At 38.8% G+C, this 6209-nt stretch overlaps 1 pseudogene; it reads left to right on the top strand.

Moving 5' to 3' along the window:
• The first annotated feature begins 1672 nt into the window (after positions 1-1672).
• Positions 1673-2362, top strand: LOC133766566 (cytochrome c-like; annotated as a pseudogene).
• Positions 2363-6209: the final 3847 nt, after the last annotated feature.

Genomic DNA, 6209 nt, shown 5'->3' with positions numbered 1-6209 from the left:
AATGTTGCTGACCCTACTTGACCACACCCTCAGCTGCAGTGGTCACTTTGGAAGTTGGGCTGAGTGAAGGGCTTTTCAGCTTAGAGCCAATAAGATCTGTGGCTCTGACCTGGGCATCCTTCGACTCCAGGGCAGGTCCATTTCCAGTGATCCAACTCTTGGCAGAGCTGCCAGGGCTCTTCACAAGTTGACTTCTGCTGAAGCCCAGGCTTACCACATTGAAAGCCACTGCAGTGGACTGGCCTGTTGGGTCTCCTTGAGGGCAGATCACTGTACAGATCAGCCATTAATAGGCCTGCCACCCATTGCTTCTGATGCCGAGCTTTCTTTTCCTCCTGGTTTGTGTTAAAGCAGACCAGAGGATGCAAGTCAAGGGAGTGCCCGTGTCCCACTCTAATCTTCAGTGGCCTGAACTACAAGTCTATAATCACAGGCATGTTCTGTAGTAGTTTTTCTAAGGTAGACAATGCCCATGAGGAAAATTATATTCTCACTTTAAAACTTTCTTTCCCTTTCCCTTTGGTCTGAAAGGGAGGTTTTTTCTACTTACTGTATACTTCGCTGATGGCGAAGTGAATCTAGCTCTGAGATTATTATTTAAGTTCTTATTTTGGCTATGCTATTACAGAAAAATGTTAGCCATCTCTTTTATGAGGTCTAAAGATTAAATTGTGCATCCTATGGATTCCTTTATAATAGAATTAGTTTCCTACCTTGAGGAGAATAGAGAAATGAAAGAACAAGTTGGGCTTAGAATAGAGAAATGAGGGAGCAAGTCCTAGATCGCTTACTTTTTAGTGTTAAAGGGTCTTTCAAAATAAATGATTTCAAGATAAATAATTATTTTAAAAAATGTATTTATTTTATTTGAGAGTTAGAGTTATAGACAGTGAGATGGAGAGACAGAGAGAAAGGTCTTCCTTCCATTGGTTCACTCCCCAAATGGCCGCAGTGGCTGGAACTGCGCCTGTCCAAAGCCAGGAGCCAGGCGCTTCTTCCTGGTTTCCCATGTGGGTGCAGGGGCCCAAGGACTTGGGCCATCTTCTGCTGCTTTCCCAACTGGATTGGAAGAGGAGCAGCCGGGACTAGAACTGGCGCCCATATGGGATGCCAGCACAGCAGGTGGAATATTAACCCACTGCACCATGGCGCCGGCCCCCAAAATAATTTTTATGCTAAAGTATACATTAAGGAAACCACAGACAGAGAAAACATTAGATTTGCTTGTTTTTAAGCCTAAGAGCAAATACTTTTGCAATAAAGCTACTGAAATGATGTGTACTGAAAAAATTGAAAATCAAGATAAAATTAAGAGGAATCTAGTTTGTTTATATAAACAAAGCTGGTTCAAGAAAAATGTAAAGACAGATTCATTTATGCATCTTACTCTGCAGGGTTTTAAAATATATAAAACAGAATCACATCACTTTGTGTAGTTATTTTGGCCTTTGCAAAGTCCATTTGTCCATGTGTACACAGACACCAATTCTGATATTCTTTAGTTGCACTTCCACTGCTTGAAGGACCTCCTTTCATGAGGAACTCAGTTTGAGTTTTCTAAAGAAACTTCAAAAAATAATTTCACACTCATATTCTCAACTTTTAAAGTGTAGCATACATTAGAGAGCGGGACATCCAGCTTCCCAGTTGGGACCTTTGAAACAGATTGAAAATGAGTGATGTTGAGAAAGGCAAGAAGATTTTTGTTCAGAAATGTGCCTAGTGTCACACTGTGGAAAAGAGAGGCTAGCACAAGATAGGAACAAATCTTCATGGTCTGTTTTGGTTGAAGACAGATCAGGCTGTTGGATTCTCTTACACAGATACCAGCAAGAACAAGGACATCACATGAGAGAGGGTGATATGATGGGGTATTTGCAGAATCCCAAGTAATACATCCCTGATCCAAAGTAATCTTTGCTGGGATTAAGAAGAAGAATGAAAGGGAAGACTTGGCCGGCGCCGCGGCTCACTAGGCTAATCCTCCACCTTGCGGCGCCGGCACACCGGGTTCTAGTCCCGGTCGGGGCACCGATCCTGTCCCGGTTGCCCCTCTTCCAGGCCAGCTCTCTGCTGTGGCCAGGGAGTGCAGTGGAGGATGGCCCAAGTGCTTGGGCCCTGCACCCCATGGGAGACCAGGAGAAGCACCTGGCTCCTGCCATCGGATCAGCGCGGTGCACCGGCCGCAGCACGCCTACCGCGGCGGCCATTGGAGGGTGAACCAACGGCAAAGGAAGACCTTTCTCTCTGTCTCTCTTTCTCACTGTCCACTCTGCCTGTCAAAAAAAAAAAAAAAGTAAAAAAAAAAAAAAAAGAAAGGGAAGACTTGATAGCTCATCTCAAAAAAGCTACTAATGAATAATCTTTGGCTACTGCCTTATTTATTAAAAAAAGGAATGTCTCGTGACTTTTTTATGTGCACCATAATTTAATTCTGATAGATCAGAATTCAGATCATGAATAGCTGACAGAATATTTTTGTTTGACAGTCCTGATTAAGTAAGATTGCCTTCTGTGGTTAAATAAATATGACTGAGTTTATTGAAATTTTGGAAGAAATTCTAGTTCAGTGAATGCCCTCACTCTTTTCTCCTTCTAAGGATATGATTTGACTTAACTAATAATGTTCAACTTTTTGTAAAAATTGTGAATGCCATCCCAAAACCCTCTGGGAAATTAGATTTATATTTAAATATTGGAGAAATCTCTTCACTGTCTCAGAATCGAGCAAGACTCGTGTTATGGTTTGTGTCCTCTACCTGCTAATGGCAAGAGCTGTAGATAGGTAGAAATGTCTACTTCGTATTTCTGGCCTTAGCTCTGTCAATATAATTGGAATTTCCTGTACCTAAACTACTGCCCTTTACCAATTGAAAGTCATTTCAGTGTGATTTGTGTATATCACATAAAGGATATTTAACACTTATCACATTTTATAGATGATCTTTAAGTCAGGTGCTTTGAAAGTCAGCATGACCAGATAGAGTAACAACTTAAACTTCACTTTTGAATTCTTTACCGTCTTAGACTAAGTTATAATGCAGGATTGTCTATTAGCAGCTATTTGGAAACACATAAAATTGAGGAACTACTGTATATTTGTGTTTAGTGATGGTGCTTTTGCCATCTCATTAGAAGGACTAAGGTTGAGGAAATACACCATCAGCACAAAATTTCTAAATTATGTGATCAAAATACTTAAGAGAATTAGAAACAAAATTACAGATATAAAAAGTGTAACATACAGTCCATGTATCACTTAACAGAGAGGATACCCTGCGTAGAACATCTTGTTAGGTGATTTTGTTGTGCAAGACAACATTCTTATACAAAGCAAGAAGGCTATGATATCATTCAACGAAATTATGAGATTACTGTCATGTAACTTTTCCATCAGTGATCAAAATGTTCTTGCGTGGTACAAGACTATACTTAAAGAAATATGTGTGTATCATAAATATACAGGTCAATGGACTATTCACAAATGAATCATTCCATATAACCAGTACTTAGAGAAAAACACAGAGCCCTCTCCTTCTTTTCCCAGTAATATTCTGGATTACCAGGGAACACAAAGATTACAAAATCAGTGGTTGTTTTACTTTGTTGTAAGCATTAGTTCAGGATACTTTACCCTCTAGGATTTCACAATCTTAGAAGTTGCCAGAGATGTATAATTTTCAGTTGGAAATATGAGGCTATTTTAAATGGACAGTTGTTATATAGTGACATGTAGGGTGATCCCCCTCTTCAGAGATTGCTCTTCAGTTTTACTGTTTGAGGGATGAAAGCTGAGTAGAGTTATCAGGGCCAATGGGGCTGGAAAGAGTTATCCTGGCTAAAACTACCTTTCTAGTGACATGAATTGGATGAATCCATTGTGAAGACAGGTAGCTAGTTGATAAATAGGGCTAAATTATTTTCACTTCTGAAGCCATTTTAAGGAAAAATATTAACAAATTTAAATGTTGTGTTGAGAAAACAGAGGATTTTAGTCATATTTATAAATGCTGACTGGATTCCCATCTCCTTAATCTATACCTTAGATAATTTTTAAGAAACAAGTAATATAATCATTACACAAATTCCTAAATACAATTGGCTACAGCCAATATTTATTTTACTGCTCCCAGACTGGGAAGAGGGTAAGATAAAACATCAAAGGTAGAATGATTGTCATTATGAAATTTGTAGTATTTTCAAGAGGGATAAATACATATTCAGGAAGTGTTTTTGTAGGATCTGCCAAGATTTAGCTGCCTCACTCCACGAGGTGCAACACATTGTGTTTTATTTTGATCAAAACAAAACCAAAATTTCAAGAAAGCAAAGTTTAGTCAAGGGATTTCACAAACATTTTATAACATGTTAAATTTTTGGTGCTAACAATATTTGGATGTTATCCAAAGTTTTTCCATCCTTCAACCTGAAGTTGAAAATCTTTAGTATCCAAGGAATCCCAGACTATAAGACTTACTCAGATGTCATTTAGGCTGAAGTACAAGTTAGACTCATGTTTATTTTAACACTCTTGTGCAACTAAAACAACAACAACAAAAAAACCCAGTATTTCAGATGGTACATCATGACTGTGGCATATGTTGATAAATAATGATGAATTTGTTGATGTATGATGCTCCATAAAAAAAGAAAGAATAAAAGAAGCATCAGGAACTTAGGTGTACTTGGCAATTTCTGCAAGCACCTTTCAAAAGTAACAAGGGCACATATTTAAGCTTACCCAGGATAGCCCTAGTTTATGTCTGCTGTCTTGGTCTCATATGGTGTAGCATTTATTCTTGGTAGAAAAATTATCCTCACTTACCCATAAATACTGTCACCCTGCCAGGGATGTAATCATATGTATAGATGTTACTGTGATAGCTAGGTTACAGATATCAGTTTCCTTCCTACAAAGGTATTAACAGGAAGTGTTCATGTCAGTAACTTGAAACAACAGATATGTCCTTTAATTACAATTTGTTGCCGATATGGATATTATTATTTCCCATATTGTCTGCAGACTCAGTCTTCTTATCTTTCACGTTCCTATCTAAATTGTAGAGCTACTCAATGACTAAACTGTTTCCTATTGTCTGAATGTTTCAGCTTTATCTTTTGTGTTATTCACATACAAGGTTTTTATAATTTCAATATTCTACTCATGTACTGAGCTGAATGTGGGAAGGAGCCCAATATTTCTTGCAGTGCTAAGATGTAGATACTAGCCTGTAGATCCATTTAGTCTCATGGACTAGAGTTTTCCTTCAGAAGCTATAGAGTGATAGATCATACTAAAACGGATTACCTTTCTCATCTCTCCTGATGATTTCTTTCTCTTTTATTGTGGAATTTTCGATGTTATTTGTAGAAGAGGTATGAGAGAGCTGTTGCTGTACATGGGAGAGGATTTTAAAATGACATGATGACAAAAGGGGCTTTGATGGCTTTACACTGTGGTTAATCTGCAAGGTGGAGCTCTCTGTTGTGTTGCTCTGATTGACAGTACAGGTGTTTGAACATGAGTGAAATGTGAATTTGAGTCAAATGTGTTTCTTTCATCTTCCAAAGCAACAGAACCCCCCAAAACTGTCCCTTAACAGCATCATTGATAAAATGTGATAAAAGCTTAATTTAAAAACTTTGCAGGGGCTGGCACTGTGGCTTAGCCTGTAAAGCCGCCGCCTGCAGTGCTGGCATCCCATATGGGTGCTGGTTCAAGACCTGACTGCTCCACTTCCAATCCAGCTTCCGCTATGGCCTGGGACAGCAGTAGAAGATGTCCCAAGTCATTGGGCCCCTGCAACCACATAGGAGACCCGTAAGAGGCTCCTGGCTCCTGGCTTTGGATTGGTGCAGCTCCAGCCATTGTGGCCTGTTGGGGAGTGAACTAGCAAATGGAAGACCTCTTTCTCTTTCTGCCTCTCTTTCTCTCTCTTTGTAACTCTGACTTTCAAATAAAATAAATAAATCTTTTTAAAAAATAACCTTTACAAATTTAAGCATGCTTATCAGTATCAACCCAGTTCACCTGTTTTCATTCTAAAAGAAAACAGAGAATCACTTCCAGATGTATTTTTTATCCTACTGAGTCACAGTGATTCTCAAGTATAATTAGCAGTCAGACATTGTGACTCCATTCTAGTTCTCTGTTTATAAGCTGTAAGCTCATTCCTAACCTAAGAGAATGCATTTATAGAAAACTATCC

This window comes from Lepus europaeus, chromosome 1 (assembly GCF_033115175.1).
Source record: "Lepus europaeus isolate LE1 chromosome 1, mLepTim1.pri, whole genome shotgun sequence".
Taxonomy (NCBI): Eukaryota; Metazoa; Chordata; class Mammalia; order Lagomorpha; family Leporidae; genus Lepus; species Lepus europaeus.
The sequence above is the reverse complement of the archived record's forward strand: the minus strand, read 5'-3'. Positions and strand labels throughout refer to the sequence as shown.